This window comes from Littorina saxatilis, linkage group LG10, assembly GCF_037325665.1.
Source record: "Littorina saxatilis isolate snail1 linkage group LG10, US_GU_Lsax_2.0, whole genome shotgun sequence".
In the NCBI taxonomy this organism is placed as follows: domain Eukaryota; kingdom Metazoa; phylum Mollusca; class Gastropoda; order Littorinimorpha; family Littorinidae; genus Littorina; species Littorina saxatilis.
Genome location: NC_090254.1, coordinates 1,638,491 through 1,649,581, shown reverse-complemented (window position 1 = coordinate 1,649,581; position 11,091 = coordinate 1,638,491). Strand labels below are relative to the sequence as shown.

Below are 11,091 nucleotides of genomic sequence, written 5' to 3'. Positions count from 1 at the left end.
TTGACGCCCTAACGGTTAAAGCGTACGGGGCACGTCAAGCAGACCTGTTACACTGGAAGGGAGGAAGGTATCTTCAAGTTCTGTTACACTGGAAGGGAGGAAGGTATCTTCAAGTTCTGTTATTACAGTACACATAGAGACAACGGCCACAACCTGTAATGCGATCTACATATCGGAGGACGCAAATTGTGAGTGATCGATACGCGCGCGTCCCGCGGAGAAGGAACAGAAGTAGATATGATATTGCGGTGAGGACACTAAGTGAGAGTGATGGGAACAGTGTGATGCATGCAGTGAATGGAGTCTGCTTGAATGTGCTCAGCCGACTTCTCGTCAAGCGGGATAACTTTGAACGCATCGCCTACCAACAGGTAAACACTTTCCGAACATTTTATTGCTCACTTGACACACAACTATCAACAAACGCGTCTCATTTTCGGAAGAGCTACCCCATCTTTTATCTCCTCTTTCAAAGGAGTTTAGCGCGTCGTGATCGAAACGAACTCTCCGACACTTCAATGCTCGCTTCGAGTCTCGGCCTCTCTCACCTGTTTTTAGTTAAGCGAGAAGGTAGGCTATCTAAATCATTACCTGTTCAAAGAGGTTCTGGGCCCAGCAACTCTTTTAAGACGCCTTTAGGCTTGGGGATTGTGGATACCAGGCGAACGTTCCACTTCCAAAATAAGCTTTGAAAAACATCGAGTTCAAAAACAGGGTGAGCGAAAGTATTAATGGAAAATTCCATCGGTTGCTGTTTACATGTCGCAGGGAGTGTAGTTACGTGGGTCGTACATTCCGTGAACGTCTTCAAATACATGAACATGAAAATAACTCTTTGATTTAAAAGCAAGACATTATGAGTTACTTCTAATATGCTGACTGTTAGCAAATGATAACAAGACATGTCGAGAAAAAAGATATCAAGCATGAGCCTTTTAGGCGAATGCTGATATCGTTTGTGAGACATGTCTGTTATCATTTGCTAACAGTCAGCATATTAGAAATAACGGTTTTATTACCGTTTAATTCGACCAAAAGAAATTTCGAAGCGACCCCGCGAATTAGACAGAACAGCCGCAATGGGAACTTGAGGGATTCTACCTGATTATGCCTGTCAGTCAAAGAATGCTCGTGACCTGAGTCAGCCAATCAGAGTAACACACCTGACGTGATGAATATTCACAGGTCAAATGCCTTTGACACACAACAATCTCACAAGATAAACCATGTTGAACATGCGTTTCGGTTTCTTCGCTTTTTCTCGTTGAACAGAGAGCGACAGATTTAGAACCGACTCCAGACGGATAGGAAATGACGTAAAGATACATTTGATGTAAAGCGAGTGACGCAATTTCACTTGATTTTTGCGAACTTTGATCATTTAGATTTCAAGTGAGCGGTCGGCATTGCACACTCAGACGATGGGCGGTGCCTTGCTGTTCCGTAACGCAACCCACCGACAAAACTCGCTTTTCGGTATTTTTTTTTAGATAAAGAGAGTATTATCTGACAGCATTTGAAGTGTCATTCTTTAGAATAAATCACGCTGATTTTGTTGAATTACATTTGTACTTTGTCTTGTTAATTTTTAGCGTGATAAACAAAAAGGGTCCCTGCCTGAACGTTATAACATTTAGAGGGTCACCTAGAATCCGTCCTGATTGGTCAAAAAGCCTTATGGGGCACTGAATTGGTAATAAGTTTGTATAACTGTGCGTGTGTATGGGTGCGTGAAATGCATCAAAAAGAGGAGTCTTGTACTGAGCTTTACATTATAAAGTGGAGATGTCTCGTTCAATGAAACTCGTTGATAATTTCTTGAAGTAGAAGCCCAAAATTACCAATGTATTTCTTTTGTATGTATTGTCTTTTTCCTCTCGAATACCTTCAAGTCAAACTCTTTGTCAGGTGAGGTATGGAAGAGCTTTGCTCACCTGTGAAAAAGAAAACTTTCTTATAGATAATCGTAAACACTGAGAATCGGCCCGAGGCAGAAGACTACTTTTCTGAACCAGTCAGATTTCTGTGGAAGACGTGCGGGTTTTTTTAAGCATAAGTGTGTGTACACTTTTTTCTTGTTGACAAGTTGCAGAACTAATGCAACAATGTTTGAAAAGCTACAAAATAACGTTCTTTGTTTTGTCGCATGTACGTTTCTGTGTATTCTAAAGTTTTACAATTTCTTTTTGATTCAAAACGTAGGTTTACTTACGCTCGATGTTAAGGGGACCCACATTGGACAGACTTGCTTTTACAGTTTGTTCACTATTTGACTGAATCTATTCTGGTAGACTGGGAATCGAGAAGAGCGTGTGTAAGTGTTTGTGTGCGTGTGTGTGCGTGTGTGTGCGCGCGCGCGCGTGTGTGTGTGTGTGTGTGTGTGTGTGTGTGTGTGTGTGTGTGTGTGTGTGTGTACGTGTGTGTGTGTAGAACGATTACCAGAAAACTATTTGACAGATGTTCATAAAACTGTGCATAATTATACATTCTTCAAGATGGTATTTGCACGCGTTCTTCGCATTTGTACGCGACTTGTTATTTTCTCCTCCTGTTTCTGTAATTCGTCGATGGTTGTGTCGGTTTCTATCTTTCGTACTCATTCAGTTTTTACTTTTCAAGCGCAAGTTGCAACCAATGAAACTCTTGTATACAAAGATGGATGGCATTTTGAGACCATCAATTATTGTTGGTAATAGTGTGTGAAGGGATGTTTATACTCGCAGCAGTTATGTTCGACATCAGTTTACACATGCCAGCAATTCTTTTGATTGTGTGAAGCTTGTAGCTTTGTACTGTTACATGGCTAGAGAATGAAGTTTTTGTTCTCGTTTCTTCAAAAGCTCAGTATGCAGTGTCAATCATTGAACCTGTCAAACAAACTCATTGCATTGTGTGTTTTTGTTCTCGTTTCTTCAAAAAGCTCAGTATGCTGTGTCAATCATTGAACCTGTCAAACAAACTCATTGCATTGTGTGTTTTTGTTGTGAAGAAATTATCTGCGCTCTTGTGGAGGAGATATGTCGGATTAAAACCCCAAGACGACAAACTGCGCATGTACGTGCGTTCACTCTAAAAACCTAACGGCAATGGTAACCAGGGTTAGAGCTTCCATCCATTTGAACTCACTCCGTCGATCTTCCGCCTGGTTGACTGAGATTATTGTGTGAATGGATTTGACACCTGACACCTATGTCATTCTGCACAATTAAAACAACACAGTATTCAAACTCTGCACAGCAAGGCAAGGCAAGGCAAAGAATTTATTGAAGAAACCCCATTGGGGTACATGAAAAAACAAAACGAAAATACAAGAACCAAAAAAACAAAAATGCAAACTGCTTCAACATATATACATAAACTGCTTCAACATATATACATAAACTGCTTCAACATATATACATAAACTGCTTCAACATTTATACATAAACTGCTTCAACATTTATACATAAACTGCTTCAACATTTATACATAAACTGCTTCAACATTTATACATAAACTGCTTCAACATTTATACATAAACTGCTTCAACATTTATACATAAACTGCTTCAACATTTATACGTAAACTGCTTCAACATTTATACATAAACTGCTTCAACATTTATACATAAACTGCTTCAACATTCATACATAAACTGCTTCAACATTTATACATAAACTGCTTCAACAAACATTTATACATAAAGTGCTTCAACATTTATACATAAAGTGCTTCAACATTTATACATAAAGTGCTTCAACATTTATACATAAACTGCTTCAACATTTATACATAAACTGCTTCAACATTTATACATAAACTGCTTCAACATGTATACATTAACTGCTTCAACATATATACATAAACTGCTTCAGCATTTATGCATAAACTGCTTCAACATTTATACATAAACTGCTTCAACATTTATACATAAACTGCTTCAACATTTATACATAAACTGCTTCAACATATACATAAACTGCTTCAACATATACATAAACTGCTTCAACATATACATAAACTGCTTCAACATATACATAAACTACTTCAACATATACATAAACTACTTCAACATATACATAAACTACTTCAACATATACATAAACTACTTCAACATATACATAAACTACTTCAACATATACATAAACTACTTCAACATATACATAAACTACTTCAACATATACATAAACTACTTTAACATTTATATATAAACTGCTTCAACATTTATACATAAACTGCTTCAACATTTATACATAAACTGCTTCAACATTTATACATAAACTGCTTCAACATTTATACATAAACTGCTTTAACATTTATATATAAACTGCTTCAACATTTATACATAAACTGCTTCAACATTTATACATAAACTGCTTTAACATTTATACATAAACTGTGCAATCTGTGCAAAGTGGCTTTTTACAGTTAGTCAAGTTTTGACTAAATGTTTTAACATAGAGGGGGAATCGAGACGAGGGTCGTGGTGTGTGTGTGTGTGTGTGTGTGTGTGTGTGTGTGTGTGTGTGTGTGTGTGTGTCTGTCTGTCTGTCTGTCTGTCTGTCTGTACGTGTGTGTGTGTAGAACGATTACCAGAAAACTATTTGACAGATGTTCATAAAACTGTGCATAATTATACATTCTTCAAGATGGTATTTGCACGCGTTCTTCGCATTTGTACGCGACTTGTTATTTTCTCCTCCTGTTTCTGTAATTCGTCGATGGTTGTGTCGGTTTCTATCTTTCGTACTCATTCAGTTTTTACTTTTCAAGCGCAAGTTGCAACCAATGAAACTCTTGTATACAAAGATGGATGGCATTTTGAGACCATCAATTATTGTTGGTAATAGTGTGTGAAGGGATGTTTATACTCGCAGCAGTTATGTTCGACATCAGTTTACACATGCCAGCAATTCTTTTGATTGTGTGAAGCTTGTAGCTTTGTACTGTTACATGGCTAGAGAATGAAGTTTTTGTTCTCGTTTCTTCAAAAGCTCAGTATGCAGTGTCAATCATTGAACCTGTCAAACAAACTCATTGCATTGTGTGTTTTTGTTCTCGTTTCTTCAAAAAGCTCAGTATGCAGTGTCAGAGACATAGATGTCAATCATTGAAACTGTCAAACAAACTCATTGCATTGTGTGTTTTTGTTGTGAAGAAATTATCTGCGCTCCTACATGTGGAGGAGATATGTCGGATTAAAACCCCAAGACGACAAACTGCGCATGTACGTGCGTTCACTCTAAAAACCTAACGGCAATGGTAACCAGGGTTAGAGCTTCCATCCATTTGAACTCACTCCGTCGATCTTCCGCCTGGTTGACTGAGATTATTGTGTGAATGGATTTGACACCTGACACCTATGTCATTCTGCACAATTAAAACAACACAGTATTCCGACTCTGCACAGCAAGGCAAGGCAAGGCAAATAATTTATTTCAGAAACCCCATTGGGGTACATGAAAAAACAAAACGAAAATACAAGAACCAAAAAAACAAAAATGCAAACTGCTTCAACATATATACATAAACTGCTTCAACATATATACATAAACTGCTTCAACATTTATACATAAACTGCTTCAACATATATACATAAACTGCTTCAACATTTATACATAAACTGCTTCAACATTTATACATAAACTGCTTCAACATTTATACATAAACTGATTCAACATTTATACGAATACGAATACGAATACGAATACTTTATTATCTCATACAGAGAAATTTCAGTGTGGTGCACATTAAAAGACAAAACAAATAATAAGACAACAGATAAAAATACCATACGAAGCATACTACACTCGCGCACGCATATGTACACTAACAGGAATAGTAACATGATTCCAAATAGGTAAATTGCCGTCAGCTTTAGCTAAAAGTTTACCGCTAAAAACTATCATTATCACAGGACTAGATATGTCATTGAACAATATTTATCACAGGACTAGTCATTCAACATTTATACATAAACTGCTTCAACATTTATACATAAACTGCTTCAACATTTATACATAAACTGCTTCAACATTTATACATAAACTGCTTCAACATTTATACATAAACTGCTTCAACATTTATACATAAACTGCTTCAACATTTATACATAAACTGCTTCAACATTTATACATAAACTGCTTCAACATTTATACATAAACTGCTTCAACATTTATACATAAACTGCTTCAACATTTATACATAAACTGCTTCAACATTTATACATAAACTGCTTCAACATTTATACATAAACTGCTTCAACCTTTATACATAAACTGCTTCAACATTTATACATAAACTGCTTCAACCTTTATACATAAACTGCTTCAACATTTATACATAAACTGCATCAACATTTATACATAAACTGCTTCAACATTTATACATAAACTGCTTCAACATTTATACATAAACTGCTTCAACATTTATACATAAACTGCTTCAACATATATACATAAACTGCTTCAACATTTATACATAAACTGCTTCAACATTTATACATAAACTGCTTCAACATTTATACATAAACTGCTTCAACATATATACATAAACTGCTTCAACATATATACATAAACTGCTTCAACATTTATACATAAACTGCTTCAACATATATACATAAACTGCTTCAACATATATACATAAACTGCTTCAACATTTATACATAAACTGCTTCAACATTTATACATAAACTGCTTCAACATTTATACATAAACTGCTTCAACATTTATACATAAACTGCTTCAACATTTATACATAAACTGCTTCAACATTTATACATAAACTGCTTCAACATTTATACATAAACTGCTTCAACATTTATACATAAACTGCTTCAACATTTATACATAAACTGCTTCAACATTTATACATAAACTGCTTCAACATTTATACATAAACTGCTTCAACATTTATACATAAACTGCTTCAACATTTATACATAAACTGCTTCAACATTTATACATAAACTGCTTCAACATTTATACATAAACTGCTTCAACATTTATTCATAAACTGCTTCAACATTTATACATAAACTGCTTCAACATTTATACATAAACTGCTTCAACATATATACATAAACTGCTTCAACATTTATACATAAACTGCTTCAACATTTATACATAAACTGCTTCAACATTTATACATAAACTGCTTCAACATTTATACATAAACTGCTTCAACATTTATACATAAACTGCTTCAACATTTATACATAAACTGCTTCAACATTTATACATAAACTGCTTCAACATTTATACATAAACTGCTTCAACATTTATTCATAAACTGCTTCAACATATATGCATAAACTGCTTCAACATTTATACATAAACTGCTTCAACATTTATACATAAACTGCTTCAACATTTATACATAAACTGCTTCAACATTTATACATAAACTGCTTCAACATTTATACATAAACTGCTTCAACATTTATACATAAACTGCTTCAACATTTATACATAAACTGCTTCAACATTTATACATAAACTGCTTCAACATTTATACATAAACTGCTTCAACATTTATACATAAACTGCTTCAACATATATACATAAACTGCTTCAACATATATACATAAACTGCTTCAACATATATACATAAACTGCTTCAACATTTATACATAAACTGCTTCAACATTTATACATAAACTGCTTCAACATTTATACATAAACTGCTTCAACATTTATACATAAACTGCTTCAACATTTATACATAAACTGCTTCAACATTTATACATAAACTGCTTCAACATTTATACATAAACTGCTTCAACATTTATACATAAACTGCTTCAACATTTATACATAAACTGCTTCAACATTCATACATAAACTGCTTCAACATTTATACATAAACTGCTTCAACATTTATACATAAACTGCTTCAACATTTATACATAAACTGCTTCAACATTTATACATAAACTGCTTCAACATTTATACATAAACTGCTTCAACATTTATACATAAACTGCTTCAACATTTATACATAAACTGCTTCAACATTTATACATAAACTGCTTCAACATTTATACATAAACTGCTTCAACATTTATACATAAACTGCTTCAACATTTATACATAAACTGCTTCAACATTTATACATAAACTGCTTCAACATTTATACATAAACTGCTTCAACATTTATACATAAACTGCTTCAACATTTATACATAAACTGCTTCAACATTTATACATAAACTGCTTCAACATTTATACATAAACTGCTTCAACATTTATACATAAACTGCTTCAACATTTATACATAAACTGCTTCAACATTTATACATAAACTCATTCCGATGAAAAAAAACAATTAAGAAAAAATAGTCATAACTCCAAGCAGCCGCGCAGTTGGTTGTTGGTATGCGTCCAAATGGAAGCCGAAGGATGCTGATATCACACGGAGAGACCCCACAGAGCGGTGATGGTGTGTACGATATCACACGGAGAGACCCCACAGAGCGGTGATGGTGTGTATGATATCACACAGAGAGACCCCACAGAGCGGTGATGGTGTGTATGATATTACACGGAGAGACCCCACAGAGCGGTGATGGTGTGTATGATATCACACGGAGAGACCCCACAGAGCGGTGATGGTGTGTACAATATCACACGGAGAGACCCCACAGAGCGGTGATGGTGTGTATGATATCACACAGAGAGACCCCACAGAGCGGTGATGGTGTGTATGATATCACACGGAGAGACCCCACAGAGCGGTGATGGTGTGTATGATATCACACGGAAAAACCCCACAGAGCGGTGATGGTGTGTATGATATCACACGGAAAAACCCCACAGAGCGGTGATGGTGTGTATGATATCACACGGAAAGACCCCACAGAGCGGTGATGGTGTGTATGATATCACACGGAGAGACCCCACAGAGCGGTGATGGTGTGTATGATATCACACGGAAAGACCCCACAGAGCGGTGATGGTGTGTATGATATCACACGGAAAGACCCCACAGAGCGGTGATGGTGTGTATGATATGACACAGAGAGACCCCACAGAGCGGTGATGGTGTGTATGATATGAAACGGAGAGACCCCACAGAGCGGTGATGGTGTGTATGATATGAAACGGAGAGACCCCACAGAGCGGTGATGGTGTGTATGATATGACACGGAGAGACCCCACAGAGCGGTGATGGTGTGTATGATATGACACGGAGAGACCCCACAGAGCGGTGATGGTGTGTATATCACACGGAGAGACCTCACAACGGTGATGGTGTGTATGATATCACACGGAGAGACCCCACAGAGCGGTGATGGTGTGTATGATATCACACAGAGAGACCCCACAGAGCGGTGATGGTGTGTATGATATCACACGGAGAGACCCCACAGAGCGGTGATGGTGTGTATGATATCACACGGAAAAACCCCACAGAGCGGTGATGGTGTGTATGATATCACACGGAAAAACCCCACAGAGCGGTGATGGTGTGTATGATATCACACGGAAAGACCCCACAGAGCGGTGATGGTGTGTATGATATCACACGGAGAGACACCACAGAGCGGTGATGGTGTGTACGATATGACACGGAGAGACCCCACAGAGCGGTGATGGTGTGTATGATATCGCACGGAGAGACACCACAGAGCGGTGATGGTGTGTATGATATCACACGGAGAGACACCACAGAGCGGTGATGGTGTGTATGATATCACACGAAGAGACCCCACAGAGCGGTGATGGTGTGTATGATATCACACGGGGAGACACCACAGAGCTGTGATGGTGTGTATGATATCACACGGAGAGACCCCGCAGACCGGTGATGGTGTGTATGATATCACAAGAAGAGACCCCACAGAGCGGGGATAGTGTGTATGATATCACACGGAGAGACCCCCCAGAGCTGTGATGGTGTGTATGATATCACACGGAGAGACCCCGCAGACCGGTGATGGTGTGTAGGATACCACACGGAGAGACCCCACAGAGCGGTGATGGTATGCACGATTGCTGACGTGACATGGGTGGTTTCTTCAGGAATCTGAAAGAGGCAGCCTGCGAATTTGAATATATCGATTTCAAGGGCCCACGGTCCAATGAAATATAGTCTAGTTTAGTTAAAGCCTCACTCCCCCTCAAATGAGGTTTACAGAACGATGGAATCTTCCACGAAATACGCATATCTAACCTTGTGGAACACACTTGCACTACAAACGAACTGTGTCAATTAATTATGTTAAATGCTAGACTAGCATTTAACATAATTAATTGACACAGTTCGTTTGAATGCCTGTTTAGCATGCGTAAACCACACACACCAGTTCTCATGGTTTATGCAACGTCTGAGCGATCGTGGACCCGTGTGACCCACTTTCCTTTTTTCACATACGTGATGAATTAAGTCGTCAGTTTGTGGTTTCAATGCGACTCGCTGTATCTGCAATAGCACGTTATTGTGTACCTCTGAATCTAAAATGCAACAAACGACTGCGTGTGGCGCACGAACGAAGCGGTGGCGGTGGACCGTTAAAAGAAACTGGCAACATGCGAAAATTCGTCTGCACCACCTTGCATGACACGCTTCCGGGCTCCCTTTTTTCAAACTTACAAAACTTCGAAATGTACTAATCTTATCTTGATGAAAAAAATAATTCTTTTATGATTTAAGAATGTTTGTCTCACATGCTGCCAATCGATTATGTAGATTTGATAAGTTAGTTCTAGTGCCAAAACGAGGCTTCCGATTTGTTTTAAATTAAATCCAGCTGGCCTCGCAAAAATAATTCTTTGAAAAATGCTCGCTCTTTACGGAGGGCACCTAGGGTGTTCTCTAGCGGTAGGGGTTTAAACGAAAATGTGTTTGTACTGTGTGTAAAAGCCTGACAGTGTCTGTGGCCGGAAACTGATTTTTTTTCTCTCTCTTCTTTAGGAGATCAGACATTGTTAATCACACATGTGCGTGCGTTTTTTATTTTATTTTTTTATATCGGAAGTTTTTTATTTTTTTTATTATTTTTTATAATCATTTTAATTCTTATTAAGTTATGATTGTTTTCCTTCAGTCTCACTCTTTCTCTCAGCTTCACACTCAATGGACAGTAAACGGATCATGGACAATTTTTTTTAT

At 37.3% G+C, this 11,091-nt stretch overlaps 1 protein-coding gene across 1 annotated transcript in view; it reads left to right on the top strand.

Moving 5' to 3' along the window:
• The first annotated feature begins 240 nt into the window (after positions 1-240).
• The window catches only part of LOC138979109 (transmembrane protein 26-like), a 74,410-nt gene continuing 63,559 nt past the window's right edge, over positions 241-11,091 (top strand). Inside the window, exon 1 of the mRNA XM_070351920.1 lies at positions 241-371. The gene's annotated coding sequence lies outside the window, so the exon portion shown is untranslated. The remainder of the gene's footprint in view (positions 372-11,091) is intronic.